Consider the following 17,068-nt stretch of genomic DNA (forward strand, 5'->3'; position numbering starts at 1 on the left):
GCATGAACAAAAACCCTCTGATAAGGAGTTTCTTGATGTTTGAAACTATGCTTATTCTCTACATAAGAGAGTAGATCCCATTTATATAGAAAAGATTTTTGATATGTCTGTAATGTTTGACTTTGTCTAGCATAGATGCTGAGATATTAACAAAGCCATTTTTCATGTCAGTGATAACCATAGAGCACAAAAGTTTACCCAATTATTGTCAGCAAAAACACTTACCAAAATTAAAGACTAAAATTTTATTCAAATGAAGGTTAATAAATTAAATTGAATGAACACAGAGATTCTTATTCAATGAATCTGAATTAAAATACCAAAGACTTGGGGCACCTGGGTGGCTCAGTCGGTTGAGCGTCCAACTTCGGCTCAGGTCATGATCTCACAGTTCATGAGTTCGAGCCCCACGATGGGCTCTGTGCTGACAGTTTAGAGCCTGGAGCCTGCTTCGGATTCTGTGTCTGCCTCTCTCTCTCTGCCCCTCCCCTGCTCGTGCTCTGTCTCTCTCTCTCCTTCAAAAATAAATAAAAGCATTTTTAAAAATTAAAAAAAAATACCAAAGACTTGATTGGCACATTGCTTGAAGCCTAGTACCTCCCACTAAGTGCAAAACATTCCTTCCTTCTTGGCCAAAAGCCTGGTGCTGAAGAAGAATTAATGCAGCAACGGAATCCGATCCTCTGTTGCAATATAATCCAGCACGAGGAGCTCTCGGCTTTGAGATTTTATTTCATTTGTTGCATTGTATTTACACTTTGTTTGTTCATAGATTTCTATCTAGGTTCTCTCCAGACTTCCTTCCTGTATTCTTAAGCCAAAATGTTATTTACTTTTGTCTTTTAAATAATCAGTTGGAAAAAAAAGAAACCCTGTTCCTATTGGAGTCTCAAATCTTCATAGAAAATCTTGAAACGGGGTCTAGAATCAGATTAATTTGGTTCCCGGGGTGTCCGGGTGGCTCAGTTGGGTAAGCGTCCGACTTCGGCTCAGATCATGATCTCACGGTTCATGGGTTCGAGCCCCGCGTCAGGCTCTGTGCTAACAGCTTGGAGCCTGGAGCCTGCTTCGGAGTCTGTGTTTCCGCCCCGCCTCTCCCCGCCCCACCCCTGCTTGTGCTCTGTCTCTCTCTGTCTTTCAAAAAATGAATAAACATAAAAAAAATTTAAAGATTAATTTGGTTCCCAATCCTCTGTCTGCTGTTCACTACAAACAAACTATGTAACTCTTTGTACATTAGTTATCTCTTCTGTAAAATGGGCAGAATTATGGGACCTTATGAGGCCCTTTAAGTAGTAAACACGAGAGTGCTTAGCACCCTTCATAACACATAGTAGGAGTTCAGTGAATAGTGTCCAGTATCATTATACAATATTTTAATAATCGGTAATTACCAATGTTCCACACCTCACCAGCATCAAATCTCCTACCTTCTGATCCTTTTCTTTCTTTTTTTTTTTTTTAAAAATTGGATTATCTGTCTTTTTATTATTGAGTTGTAAGTGTTGTTTATAGGTTCTTTTTTTTTTTTAATTTTTTTTTTTTTAATGTTTATTTATTTTTGAGACAGAGAGTGACAAAGCATGAATGGGGGAGGGTCAGAGAGAGGGAGACACAGAATCTGAAACAGGCTCCAGGCTCTGAGCCATCAGCACAGAGCCCAATGCGGGGCCCGAACCCACGGACCGCGGGATCATAACCTGGGCCGAAGTCGGCCGCTTAACCACTGAGCCACCCAGGCGCCCCAGATCCTTTTCTTTCTTACTTTCTTTTTTTAAACCTAATGTTATTTAAAAATTTTCCTCCCAGGTAAAGTAATTCTACATGTTTCTTCCTGTTTCTTAACAACCTGTCCTGCCCTTTCATAAAAGTCTCTCATAAGCATTTCCCATAATGCAATGGCAGAAACGTACAGCCTTAAATGAAGAGCCATTGCATCTGTGCGTTCAACCAAGCTACCTTCTCTCTCTCTCCCCCTCCCTCCCTCCTTCACTCTCTCTCTCTCTCTCCCCTCTCTCCCCCCGTCAACCTCTGTACCTCTCTTTCTTTCTCTGCTTAGCACACCCCTACTTTAAAACTATGATACAATGACAGACTCACTATAGCATTACACAAATATGGTGGCTGTTACTTAAATGAAGGGAGCCCTTTTCTGAAATATTAGGAGCCATGACTGCAGATTTCTTTCTACACTTTCTCCTCTCTGGGGCTTTGGTGGTAAACCTTTGGAGGAAAGATTCTATGGTCTGTTGACATCACACTGAAGAGCCACCTATGTGTACCCATGTAAATCTCCATACTTTAGGAGACAGTGAGAGATTTTGTTAAAAGCCCTTATGAGTTCAGTTTTTATTCCAATTTATTGTCTATAAGGTCATCATTATTTAGACCAAAAGATGATTATTGTATTTTAGTTACACAACTGCTTCCTATACGGCAGAAACAAAAGAATTGTATTACCCTGAAATAAAATAATATGGGATGTACTTAACAGCTATTTACTTATTCTGAACACCAGACATATATGTCCTAGACCACGAGTCACAGATCTCCTCAGAATTGTGCTCCCTTGCTGTTTCTGGTTTTATAGTCTCTCTATATAGCTTCAACTTCATCTAGTGTCTTTATCTAAAATGACAGTAAACTCTACTTTATATCATATATAAATGAGTCCCCTACAAGGCCTTGTGATAATTAATCCCACACCGAAGGATAACAAAGCCAGAATTTTGAATCGTGGCTTTGGGCAGAGAGCACTGTCTACCCTTCTCACTTGGGTTGTGAATCTTTGAAGCAAAGGGTGGGGGGGCCCATGGAGGCCCTGAATGCACATTAACTCATGATGCTTTCAGACGGAGTCCCCAAGAATACTCTTTGCTTTCTCGGGATTGTTCGGCAATGGTTACGAATGCGCTATGGCGTCACTGAGTCAACTCAGTGCGTGGTCTGTTTCATCTTCTTAGCCACCCAGTTCCCCGACCCTAGGCCTGAGGACCGCAGTGAACTAACTCCCTACGAGAAGCTCCCTGTGGCTTGCAGGGTGAAGGTGAGGAGAGCCAATTCTTTATGCTAAGCTCGACCCAGGGAGTGTGTGTCGACCCATCAGCTCGACACAGGGCATGGGGATTCTCATCACACAGCTTTGGGGAGAGACCTTCCAGGGCCCATATGCCAAAAGAAGGGACTAGAATCTGCTGCCGGCCTCTGGGGATTGAATGCCAGCTGGGGTCCCTTGCAAGAAGCCATGGCCCCCGTGGAATTCTGGGATGGGAAGGGAGAGCCTTTCCTCTCCCTCCACAACCAACCTTCAGGGCAGCCAGATGGGTGTGGCTGGTTTTCCAAGACGCGGTACAAGGTGCCTCACCTGTGCCATCCAAGGGGATGAGCAAAGCCGTGTCCCGATGTCTCCCCACTACAACTTAGGTCCAGGCTGCGCGAACGTCACTTCTCCCTCACTCCCCATGAGCGAAGTAAGTTGATAATGCTTCAGAACTCCTTGTACTGTCCCTCAGTTGTTTTTGATGAGGGAAGAAGTTTTAGGGCACTTATAGGCGGTTTCCAAAGCCAGTCCTGTACACAGAAAAAGGAAAATAGACTCGATACTGTGTTTTTGGCACTCTCCGCCGACGGCTTTAGGAACATATGTTTAAAATAAAAAAGCGTTAGAAATCGCTTCTTGGTGTTCTAATGGTTTGCCTGTTTTGGTTTTTATTTTCTGAGCAATTGTTATCGTTACAACGAAATAATAGTAATATCTTTAACGTTGCCCCGCGAGCAGCAGGCCAGGGCCGAGGAGAGTTGAAATGCTCGGCACCTGGCTGTGTGGCCCGATGGCCTCTGTATCAACTGGTCTCCCGAAGGTCGCGTTTGCCATTTGGTTGGTGTCCCTTCCCATCTGTAAACACGCCATCTCCTCGTGTGTGCCGTTCTGTTTACTTTGCGTGGTTCCTTGTGACGAGATGGCCATGCCATCGTGTTCCCGACTCTTCTGGCAGGACTCTGGCACTGAAGGTGGCCCCCACCCCTGCCTGCCGCCCTGCCCCGTCGCCCCACACCCACCCTTCTTGAGCAGAGGTACCCTGCCCGCCTGGGCCAGGCCCCCATTCCGTGGAGCTCATCTGGGTCAAGCACAACAAACAGTGGGGACAGGGTTTGCCTTGGCCCCGAGAGAAAGCCGTTCCAGAGGAAGCATCCAGGGCCCTTCCTCCACAGCCAGTTTCCTGCCCCCCGTTAGGCCACCCAGGGCTGATTCGGTACCACCTTCCCTGCGGCCACCTTCTCCCTTTGGAAGAGAAGCCAGTTGTCCCGCCGCGGGCCTCCACTCCTGCTGTGGGCATTTCAGGAATGTGGCGAAAGGCCTGAAGCAAAGCAAACGAGAAGCAGAAGCCGCTGGAGGCGGGGGCCCGGGCTCCATACAGGTGAGCTGAGCATTTCAGGGACATCGGTCGTGAGGCCAGGCCGGCCTGCTAGGTCCTCATTCCCACGTGTGAAGGGCCTCTGGGGAAGTTTTGGAGCCTTTGGTTTTCTCTCCTTGCACATCGGAAGCTGTCTGTGTGGAGGTGCTTAAAGACCACACAGGTTATCTGGTTCCTCCTCCAAATCTCCCCCTAGATTAGCACCCGTCGGTTAACTATACAGCGTGGACATTGCACAGCACCTTGACCGGATGATCAGCACGGGGGGGACAGATGGCCACCACGGGTCTCCACATGGGCTACCCTGAGACAGACATCGCATCACGTGGGACGGATTTTATTGCGAGAACCTCATGGAATCCCAAGGAAATATCAGACAAACCGCAAGCGAGGAGCATTTTATTAAAACATCACAACACTAAAAGGAAAGCCGTATTAGTGTTCTAAATCCAAAGAGGCTAGGGGTGACGAGACAGGGCCAAGGACAGAGGGAGAAGGAGAATGTCCCGAAATCAGATTGTGGCGGGTGGTTGCCCAGCTCTGGGAGTATGCTAAAAATCGCACTTTGAGTGGGTAAGTCGTACGGTGTGTGAGTTATTTCTCAGCGTTGTTAATAAAAAGTAAGAAGAGGCAGAGAGACGTGACCACCTAGTCCAACACCTGATCCTAGACTGGAGCCCGTCCCGGAGCAAAGGGCATCACGGAGCGAGCTGTGGCTGTGAGGACATGAATGGAAGAGCGGACAAGGGCATCGCATTGGTGACATCACAGCAGACAGCTGCATCGTCATCCATGGGGGACATGCCTGTTCACAGGATATACACCCTGAAAGTACATGGGGTGAAAGGCGATGATGTGTGTCATTTCCCCTCAGATGGTATAAAAATATATATATATAAGGGGTTGTTGGGTGGAGATAGAGAGTGAGCCCCAGCAAGCACATGCACAAAGGATAAAGAAAATGGAATGAAATGTAACAATAGACTAAAGCTGCTTTTTTTTAACATGCACGTTCCTGGGCCAAGGTTCCTCCCCACCCCCAGCATCTGACCCTCTGGCCTGAGATGGGCCCATGCCCCTGGTGGGTTCTGAGGCTGAGGCCCAGGACCAGAGTCAGAAGTTCCCTGGTGTCTGGGCCCCAGACTTCTGTGGTCACATTTCTCAGGAATGTTCTCCAAACAGCCCAAGAGGCTGACCCGGGGCACCATGATTTTTCACACTTTTATTCCTCCATTAACTCTATAAACCTTTTATTCTAAAACATTTTTAATGTATTCAAGAGGAGAGAAAATAGCGTATTAATCCTCCCACATATCAGTGGTTCTCGACTGAGGGGCCCTGCCCCGCAGGGAAGGCGGGGCAGTGGCTGGAGACAGTTTGGGTTGAAAGAACCCGGGATTGTGACTGGCATGTAGGGGCCGGGGATGCTGCTGAACATCCTACAGGCACAGGACCGCCTTCACCACAGAGTTACCTCGTGCCACCTGTCAACAGGGCCAAACTTGAGAGTCTTGCCCTCATGGCCACGACCCAGATTCGGTCAGCTTCAACACGTTGCCACACTTGTTTCTTCTATCACTGCCCCTTCTCAGAGCTCATTTTAAACCGACACCCAATATCGCGACATTTCCCCCATCCACATGTCAATCTGCATTTCTAAAATAATGTGGGGTTTTCTTATGTGACCACGGTGCCGCTGTCACACCCAGCAAAATGAATAACAATCCCCCAGGCCTGGGGGAGATAACAGCCCATCCCGATCCCCATGTCCTGGGCCAGACAGTGCTCTGACCCCCAGTGAGCCGCAGTGGGATTGTTTCACTTTAGGAATATCCACCCTTACGGGAAAAGTAGAAAGCACTGACTTGACATGTTATCCATTTCCTAGTTTGGTCCGTTTCCACAGCCTTCTACCATACAGGATACATAATTGTTTCTTGACCCCAGAGAAGTGTTGATTAATTCAATAAGCTTGTAGGTGACTCTAGGACTTTTTTTTTTTTTTCCATGAAACTGTTTGGGAAAGATTACTGAAGCAGATCACTGTAAATGACATTTTTTAATCATTAAGCTGTGCCTTCCTCCTCCTCAATATAGTTTGCTATTTTTTTCCCCAGACACATGGAAAGATTTCAGCTTTTAATGAAGAACTCCTTTCTGGAGCATGTTTTTAGAATATGAGTTTAGTAGCATACATGATGTAATCCCAATTCCCAACTTTGCGTGCAAGATTGTTGTGGAAAAATGAAACCATAAATCCCATCTGAATTCTAGTTGCTGGGTTCTTTATAGGAAGTATTCTTCTGTTTTCCTTTTTTTTTTTTTTTTTTTTTTAAGAAACCACAATATTGTCATCTGAGAAACAGATGCCAGAAATGTTGGAAGCATATTTGTCTTTTTTCAGCCCAAAGTCTGTTCAGAGAAGGGAAGTAATGTTCTGGGTCCGGTGCACAGAGAAGGTATCCGTTGTTGCCCTGTGCCCGGGACAGCTCGATGGCATAGCAGCACGGAAGGTACATCTCCGGGGGAAAAGCTCTCTTAGCTGCGTGCTCTAAGCGTTGTCACGGCTGTGATGCCAGCAGCTTTTTCAAATAGCACCAAGCAAGTAATCCACTGGGATACTGACGGCAGGTGAGCCCCGAAGTTTCCATAAACGTCGTGGGTCACTGCTTCAGTCAAATCCGAAACCAACTCAGCACCCCCGCCATGGCTTTTAACCCATTTTACAACTTGAGACTGCGATGCTTACCAAAGAGCTCGATTTTTCATGACCCCGGGTGATCGTTTGTCCTGTGTTGTAGTAGTTAATGAAATCAACGACGTAATTCCTATGACCCCACCCTAAGAATGCTGGAAGTAACCAATATTCCCAACCACGTTCAGACGAAACCATTTAAGTGCTCATGGAAAATTAGCGGTTAGAATTAGCCAAGCTCTTCATAAACCTGGGGGCTGGAATTGCATAAGAGATCAAGGCATCATGGAAAGTGCTCATTCCCCTGGAGAACCCATGTGGAGGAGGCAGGTAGTTCAAAGGCCCAGCTGGAGGAATATTGATCAGGATGGCCTTTGTCCAGGAGAGAAATCCATCAATGGTCCATTGTCCCCAACATGGTCCATTGTCTGTTCTTTGGCTCCTCCCTGCGGGTTCTCAAAAGCATTGGGTTTAAATGCAAAACCCTTCCAGATATTTAAAAAAAAAAAAAAAACCCAGGTAAGCATTGAAAGAACAGTTACTGGGAATCAGAAACATTCACCTTGGGTATTACGGGTACTTCATATTGTGGTTTCTTTAAAAAGAAAAAGTGGGAAAGCAGAATACTTCCTATGAAGAACGCAGCAACCCGAATTCAGATAGGACTTATGGTTTCACTTTACAGTTTTTCATGTTACAACCCTTCATTGCCCCCAAAGATCCGTTCTCTTAAACCGGATCTCTCGCAGACGTTGGTGCCTGTTGGTGCTGGCAGAAATCTGTGGCTTTTGGGGAGGATGTCTGTGACCCAGGCTCGGAGACATGAGCAGGCAATGGCGGTGGGCCATCATGGGCACGAGGGTGTGCTTCTGCTGACCACAGTTCTGCACACCCAAGTTCACGGCCAGTGGGCCTTGTTTGTTTGTTTAAAAAGGGAGCAGCACATTCATTTCAAAACCTCAGCACATCACTTGTTAGTGTCAGCAAGAAGGTCTGGATAGTCTGGTGGCTGATTGAGAAAACTTGAGAAAGCTGGGGTCTTTTTGCCCTGCCATCATAGGTCACTCCTGGCATCTGTCTCCTGGCAGCAGTGGTGTGGAAATTTGCAGAGCAGAACTGTCTCTGAGTAAGCAGAAGGGAACAAATTTGATCTAACACACATTCTGCGAGCTTGGTTCAATGTAGGTCAATTTTTAAGAGAGCCCAGCTGGCCAGTCTGCAAGTCTGCCTGGGAGCTGGCTGGCTTCCGCCGAGGCCAAGAAAATTCCCTCTTTTGCCTCAGAGCACCAATTAATAAAAGTTCTTCATCGAGCGGTGGGGGTGAGGCAAATGGGCTGAAATGCATCCAGCTCTCTGTGAAACAGCTTTACCAGGTCATCAGACCTGCAGGGTTGCTGGACCCCCAGCCTTGGGCTCCGTAGAAAGTGCTGGCTAACACCAGCAGCCTCTCAAACCTCCGCCGCTGCGAGGACGGTACATGCATACCGGTCATTTTATTTTTCATTTAAAGCCCTTTGTCCAAGGATTAAAAGGTGTTTTGATTTGGTGGTTCCAAGTCTGGCTAGACTTGTTCTAATGCTAAAAATCGAGAAACTGCTCTTTGAAGGCTGAAAGGGAAAAAAAGCATTTTATTTGCTCCACAGCGTGGACGAAAGGCCAGATCCGGTCAAGGTGACGGAAGTTTTAAGCATCTTTTGTCTATCCGGTTTCGTGTGTTTTGGGTGGTGGTGGTGGGCTTTGTTTTTTGGAGCAGGAGGAACCTCCTCACACAGCAGAAGTGCAGCAAATCAGTAATGAAGGTGTATTGTGTCTGAGTGCCTTCAATGTATTATTCTCGTTCTCGATTTTTACATTCCTTCAAAAAGTGTTTGTGGAATACCTATTAGGTCCCAGGCCGTAGTCGAAGGGCTGAAGATACGGAGAGAATCAGACGGATGAGGCCTCTGCCCTGGTGGAGGATGTGTAACCTCAAACAAGTCACAGAGCAGATAAGCCACCAATGACAGCGAGAACGACAGGAACAGGGCGGGACCCTGCAGCAGAGGCTACGAGGAGAACCAGATGTAAAAAGGGGCAGGCAGAGAAGGCTGCTCTAGAAAACGCCATTTAGCGTGAGGGTTACCACTGTTTGGCCAGGCAGGAAAAGGGGGAAGAGCGTTCCAGACCGAGATAAGAAAGGAGAGAAACAAAAAGAGGGCCCCAGAGCCTAAGTGAGGTTAGCTGGGCCTGTGGAGAGGGAGGCAGGGCCGGTCCACACTCCCGGACTTGAACTGCTCTCCCTCCTGGCTCTGTAGGAAGGGAATGTAGGGTGTTAAGTGGAAGAATGACAGGGTCTGACTGTTGTCGTAGAAATTTGACTCTGGCTGTCGTGTAGAAACTGGATGGGGATGTGGGGGCTGTCACAGAAGGTCGGGCCGGAGAAAACGATGTCTTGGAAAAGGGAGATGGGGGGCGAGGGGGGACAGAAGCTGAGGGGTTCATTAACGTTCCTGGTTGCTCACATTTACTGAGCATGTAATCTGGGCCAGGCGCGTACGTTCAGCATTTAGCACATCTTGTCTTCACAGGAACTTTCTGAAGTAGGTACTATTATCCCTGTTTTGGTTGGGGAACCTCTCATCCCACAAGGTCAAATGGCATGCCCAAGGTCACAAAAAAGAAAATAGCGGAACCGGGTTTGTTCTCAACCACTTCTGCGCTGCCCGCCACAGAGCTATGTTGAAGGTAGATTTGTCTTCTCGTCTGAATTTTTATTACTTGGAAAATGTCAGCCCAAGCATTCTGCAGGTATTGCCTGGAAGCCTTTTGGGAGCCAGGAACTGGCCAGGAGAAGGAGCCTCGAAAGCGAAGAAGGAGGGCCCACCCCAACCCTCGCAGCCCTCGAAGGCACTTCCCTTGGCTGTAATCCCCTTGTGCGCCGTATTCAGTTGGTCCCTCAGGACCTGCATCTGTTAAAATAATCAACCAAGGGGGCGCCTGGGTGGCGCAGTCGGTTAAGCGTCCGACTTCAGCCAGGTCACGATCTCGCGGTCCGTGAGTTCGAGCCCCGCGTCAGGCTCTGGGCTGATGGCTCGGAGCCTGGAGCCTGTTTCCGATTCTGTGTCTCCCTCTCTCTCTGCCCCTCCCCCGTTCATGCTCTGTCTCTCTCTGTCCCAAAAATAAATAAAAAACGTTGAAAAAAAAATTAAAAAAAAAATAAAATAAAATAATCAACCAAGAGGGGCGCCTGGGCGGCTGAGTCGGTTGAGCGTCTGACTTCGGCTCAGGTCCTGGTCTCGCGGTTCGTGGGTTCGAGCCCCGCGTCGGGCTCTGTGCCGACAGCTCGGAGCCTGGAGCCTGCTTCCGATTCTGTGTCTCCCTCTCTCTCTGCCCCTCCCCTGCTCGTGCTCTGTCTCTCAAAAATAAATAGAAACATGAAAATTTAAAAAAAATAAATAAATGAATAAATAAAACAATCAGCCAAGAATTTTGTCGGGCTGGAGGAAACAGAAGCATGTTTTTCCGTATACAGGTGATGAGGAAAGGCAGAGGATAAGGCATCTTAGCATCTAACAACCTCACCCTGTTGCCACTTGACATCTCTGAGCCTCAGTTTCTCACCTGCACGAAATGGTCGTCGTGAAGACTTAAAGAGCCACTCGTTGTAACGCGTCCTCCCGCATCCTGCCGCATAGTAGACCTCGCGGTGCTCAGTGAGCTGCAAACAGAAACACCACTTGCAGTGTGGGGCACTGTGGGTAATTAGAACATGAATAAAGGCTGACTTGGCTTCTGGGGTCAAACGCACCCGATTGTTTTCGGGTGATGTGTAGCACCAGTGGAAACATCTCAGTGGGTTTCATTCCTCATTCGCTTATACTGCTCACCTTTTCACCTTTACGTGCCGAGCAGTGACAACCTTCTCTGTGCCAGTACACATGAAATAGCTACTCCTGGGTGATCATTCCTCACTCTAGAGGTGAACAGAACCTGATTCGCACTCTGCTCCTCATTGCTCCTTTCCGTTTTGAACCTCTGGCGATGAAGGGGAAGCAGACCCACCCAACCCAAACTGCAATTGCTTTCTAATTGTTTTCAGAGGCAGGAACTGGCATATTAAACATAGGGTCCCTTGCAAGAGAGACGAGCAGAAAAGGCAAGTGTAAGCCTAGGGATGAGATCTTGGGCTCTGAAATCAGACCGTCTGCCCAGTACCGGCCGTGTGACCTTAGACAAGTACTGAACCCCTCTGATGCCAGCTTCCCCACCTCCAAACGGGCACCAGCCCACTAGGGTTATTGTAAAAGTTAAATAAAATAATGCACCTGAAGTGCTTTGGCTTAGTAGGGGTTCAAACGAATGTTAGCGACTGCTCCTACTATTGCTTACGGAGACCAATTTGACAATAAATCATAGTAAAAATAAATAAAAATAATAATAATAAAAATAAATAAATAAATAAAATAAAATAAAGGTAGTGAAATAACCCTAGAGATGAAAAAAAAGAAGAAAGAAAATTCGGAAGCCTAGAAAACAGCCGTTTTACCTGTGTTGGCAGAAATGTTCGAAGAGGAAGGACAGCGTTAGCTAACCTGTAAACTCTATTCTTGCAGTCACATCTACAGAAAGTGGCTCTGGGACTTTATTGACCTCTGGAATGAATGGTGTGTTGGGTTTCCATTTACTTACGGGATATAATCCATTTCCATTTATTAAACTTGGCAAATCCCATACTAGAAAGACAGTCATATTCCATTGAGAACCGCCTCAAACGGTTAGAAACCCACATTCAAAAGACTTGGAAACTACAGGTAGTCATTTGAAAGGGGAGAGAGTAGCCTAAAGCTTTAAGCCCACGTAGAATGACAGCTGAGGGGTGTCAGTGGCAGCAACCCGACCTTATTCACCTGCTCTTACGACTCACCTGGAAAATGCGGCTGTCAAACATGGCCCCGCTGTGTTCACACAGATTTCTAGCAAGTTTACAACTGTCTGTGGTGGCACGTGTGATCCGCGCATTCTGTGGCGGGATGGGGTCATCTGAAGAGCCCCAAACGACAGTGGTAACATATTTCAGTGGAAATGGCCTGTGATTTGATCCAAAATTCTGCATATTTGAAAGCAGTACATTAAGATATTATTTTGCGGGGAAACTTAAGTGTCCCCTATAGTTCCCAAGATGCTGTCTCAACGGTTTTACGTATTACAGTCTGTGAAACTAAATGAGAAAGAGCTGGGGAGAAGGAACTTGTTTTTTATTGTGGGAGGGGGGAAGTTATTTAATCATTTCGAGTAGTTCAGCAAATAGAGGAGAACAAAAGAAAATTGAATGTAAATGCTTCATTGTTCTTACAGATGCGCAGTTCTAAATAGTTAGGATCCCCAAATACCGAAATTACGACCAAAAATAATTTGAATTTTGTAGCCAAGTTGAATTGAGTGCTATGGGAGACAGCGTAAGCCCCATTTTGCAGGGTGGAAAAAGTTATTTCGGGGAAAGTTGGAATGTGATTTGCTGCTACTTATCTTCAAACCTTAAGAGCCATGTGCTAACATTTCTTCCTGGCAAGGCAGTGTGGACCAAGTGGTTGGGATGAGGTAGATTTTAGAGCCAAATGGAGGCAAGTTCAGTCTCCACTGGCCCAGCTGTGTGGCGGTGGACAAATCCCTTAACCTCTCTGAGTGTTTCCCTCTTCATTTCCAAGCAGATAGATGGTAACAGTCCCTACACCACAGGGTCTCCACCAACATCAAGGTTGAAAGTGCACTTGAAAGGCAGGTGTCCCAGGGCCTGGCAAATAATAGGAGGGAGGCGGCATCCGGGTCATGAAGACAAGTCATAAATGGTAGTGGCGATAGGGAGTGGCTGTTGCTTTCACTCCCCAAATCACGAACCCAGAGCATAAGCCGTTTACCAGGATAACTTTCCCCATAGGGAAAACAAAAAAAGCATAGATATTTACAAGGGCTAAGCTCTAAAAGTAGTCCAAACAAGGCTGAGCCGTAGAAAATGCCAGATCTTGGATTCTTTTTCTTATTTTTCATGTTCCTTCTCTCATTTCATACCTCAGTGCACTGTCTTTATAGAGAATTATTCAGTTGTCTGATCTCTCTGTAGAAGAGTCCAGAAGAGCCAATGATACGAGGGTGAAGAGTCCCCTGACTCCAGCCAGTGTAGTTTTCACTGAAAACCACAAGGAGTTCTTTCAATGTGTGAGGCATCCAGTCTGGGTACATATTGATTTTCCTCTCGATTTTTTCTCTATATTTATTTAGCTCCGGTTGAGGAATAGACCATTTTCAATAAAGGATCTTCGTTCTAGTAACTAGGAAAATCCTGATCATGATTTTTAATTACGCTTTTTATTATGTGTTATGTTTTGTTGAAGCTCCAGATGGTTTATCCCTCATATGAACGTATTCATAGCTGTATTTCCAACTTCCTGTAAAGAAAACCATTACCCAAATTTATATATGAATGACTTGGTAATTTGTGGAATAATAACTTGTAGCGAAGTCAATCTTCGGCAGAAAACTGGGTTGGATGCTCTGAATACCAAATGGCTTTCCTAGAGAGATCACTAGTGCGTGTGTGATTTAATTGCAGAGAGTATCCGTGGTGCCTTCTGGTGTAACTGACACATAAGAGCCGTCTTGTGATGCGTTTGCGTGAATATGTTTGCACAGAATAATTAAACCCTTAAACCATATGTATACTCTTCAAAGAAATAATAGGAAAAAGTTGACATATCATCAATGAGTCTTTTATGTTCTAAATAATTGATGCCAAACTCTTAGCTTTCTTTTCCCTATTTCCCTCCTTTAAGCAGTTCTGAAATTGAGGACAAGTTGTCAGCGTTGGTCTTGAGGACCTGACAGCATTGAGAATTCTTGAAATGACAAGGGAGTGAATGTGACTGTCCCCTCCCCAGACCCCCTCCAGGATCAGTGACCACAATTTGAAACCACGTTTTTTTATTTTTAATTGATCCAGTTTGTTGGAACGCATTCTGTCCCAACTGGGTTGCTTTTCTATAATAATGAGTCCGTGTTTGTCGTCTGTTTATTTATTAAGCGCTTCCCGTGTGCGAGGCATCCTGCTAGCTTAGGGACGTAGCTTCTGCCCCTTCGCTCAACCCAGGGTGGGAGAAGACAAGACACCAAGAAACCAGGTAGAGCAGAAGGCAGGTCCTGTAACAGAGTCCTGGCACAGCACAGGGAAACATTAATGAAAGGAGAATGGAGAAAGGGATCCCAGAGGTGAAAATGAGTAGGTGTTTCTTTCTGCTCTCCTATGTTTGGGGGAATGAAATATTCATTTGATGAAATCCATCTCAGACAATATAACTAAATTATATAATAGCAAATTTGGAGTGGGGTCCTTTCAATATTGACTTAAAAGGGCAATTGGGGGGTGATTTTTTTTATTTCAAACGCAAATCATTTCAGAAATGTAAGAAATTTTATAAGGGAAAATGTTATCTACATCACAGTGTTTAAAAACATTTTTTAATGTTTATTTGAGAGAGAGCGAGCGAGCGTGATTCGGGGAGGGGCAGAGAGAGAGGGAGACACGGAATCCAAAGCAGGCTCCAGGCTCCGAGCTGTCAGCACAGAGCCCGACGCGGGACTCGAACCCACAGACCGCGAGATCACGACCTGAGCCGAAGTTGGACGCTTAACCGACTGAGCCACGCAGGCACCCCTACATCATAGTGTTTTAATGTAAATCATCAATGATCATTTCTAGTCACATACACCCAAAGACTTTGCAATTAGAAATACAGTGCCTGGCTGGAAAGGATGAGATTCTTCCTATTGCCCTATAGACCTTTCTTCCTTCTTTAGGAAGGCCTGGATCGCTGTCTACTTCCCTCTTACGACCGCTTTGCTGCATCCCAAAGGTTTTGGACTGTTGTGTTTTCATTTCTATTGGCTTCCGTGTACTTTTTTATTCCCTCTTTGCTTTCTTGGTTAACCCGTTCATTCTTGAGTACAGTGGTCTTTAATCTCCAAGTGTTTGTGGTCTTTCTAAATTTTTTTCCTGTGGTTGATTTCACGTTTCATAGCATGGTCTGAAAATGTGCACGGTGTGATATTGATCCTTTTGTACTTGTTGAGGGCTGATTTGCGACCTAGTATGTGATCAGTTCTGCACTCGGGAAGAATGCGTATCCTGCTGCTTTAGGACGAAATGTTCTGAATAGATCTGTTAAGTCCCTCCGGTCTAGCGTGTCATTCAAAGCCATTGTTTCCTCGTTGATTTTCCGCTTGGATGACCTGCCCACTGCGGTAAGTGGGGTGTTAAAGTCTTCTTCTGTTACTGTGTTATTATCACTGACTTTATGTTTGTGATTTATTGGTGTGTATATTCGGGTTCTGCCAAGTTGGGGACGTAAATGTTCTTACTCCCCCGTAAAGAAAGCGTGTGCTGTCTGTTTCCATCTCTGTCTTCACCCCAAGCCACTTCCTTGACCTTAGACTCGTGGAGTCATCTGCTTGCCGGACATCCAGGAGCATGTCTCTCAGGTACCCGGCACTCAACGTGGCCAAGGTGGAACTCACCGTCTCCATTCCCTCCTGGATGAACCACCCATCTTGGGTGCCAACTGAGGTTCCTAATTCTGTCCCCCCATCTGTATTTCCCATCCCAAAGGCTTATATCTTGGTCTGGCCGTTTGTTTGGACGCTCACACCGGCTTCCTCTAACTAGCCCTCCTGCTACAGTTGTTTCTTGCCCCCGAAGTCTTATCTACGTGGCCGTCAGAGCGGCCTTTGGCCCAAAGCTTGTGTCTGCTCGGGTCACTGCCACATTGAATGGCTCCCATTACACGGAGTAAAGTCAGCAATGCTTGCAACTTGGTGGATTAGTCCCCGGCATGCCTCTCTGAGCAACGGTGCATTGCCCTGCTTCAAACTTTACACCCAACACCTGGAACTCAGCAGGGCTTCACATTTCCGGTGCCCAGCCCCCACTAGCATGCTCTTCCTGTACATTCCATGCCTTTGAGAATGGAGGCACCCCTATCTGGAATCATCTCTTCCTCATTCCTCTCCATCTCCTGCCTCACCACCCCTTCACACGTGACTTCTTCTTGTCCATCTTTCATAATCCATTTGGGTACCACCTCCCTCAGGCTGCCTTCTGGATTAGAAGCCTCTCCTTGAACTCCTGCAGTGCTTTGGGCATCTCTGTATCATGGAAATCTCATCACTCTTTGGGTCTGTCTTTCACCAGATGATGAGCCTGGGGGGTGTCTTATTCCCAGTGTCCAGCACAATAAATATTAAATGAGAGAATACCGAGGTGTCACTTACAATAGCCAAACATATGGAAAAGAGCAAAATCAACTCCCGGCGTTTTATTTTCTGGTGTAAGGAGGAACAGAATTCCTTGTTAGATCAGCTAATCTAATAAGCAGAGAAAAGGAATGTTCTCATGAAATTATGCATTCACCTTCTGTTTTCATTTGCTGGCATAGAGAATCCATCTAATTGGATTTTTCTCCTTGGGGAAATCTAAAGGAATTGGGTCCCCTGCTGTGCCATTTCCAATATGGCCGTTGTCCACCTCTGCTCTTTTCTCATGGGACCTTTGACTGCTAGCCCCTTTTAAATTAGACGCACGTCTGGGGCACCTGGGTGGCTCAGTCGGTTGAGCGTCCGACTTCGGCTCAGGTCATGATCTCGCGGTCTGTGGGTTCGAGCCCCGCGTCGGGCTCTGTGCTGACAGCTTGGAGCCTGGAGCCTGCTTCGGATTCTGTGTCTCCCTCTCTCTCTGCCCCTCCCCCGCTCCTGCTCTGGCTCTCTCTCTCTGTCTCTCTCTCTGTCAAAAATAAATAAACATTAAAAAAAATAAAAATGAATTCGACACACGTCTGAGAAAGCCTCAAGTGAGCACACCCTCAGTTTCAGCCATGGCTTCTCAACAAGTCGTGGTCCCTGGGAAAGACATGGGGCACGGGTTACCCAAGCTGAG

General features: G+C 46.4%; 1 protein-coding gene across 2 annotated transcripts in view; it reads left to right on the forward strand.

The window, feature by feature from the left end:
- ADAM12 (ADAM metallopeptidase domain 12) overlaps window positions 1–17,068 on the forward strand; it is a 347,656-nt gene that overhangs the window by 192,859 nt on the left and 137,729 nt on the right. The window lies entirely within an intron of this gene.

This window comes from Panthera onca, chromosome D2 (genome assembly GCF_046562875.1).
Source record: "Panthera onca isolate mPanOnc1 chromosome D2, mPanOnc1 haplotype 2, whole genome shotgun sequence".
Lineage (NCBI taxonomy): Eukaryota > Metazoa > Chordata > Mammalia > Carnivora > Felidae > Panthera > Panthera onca.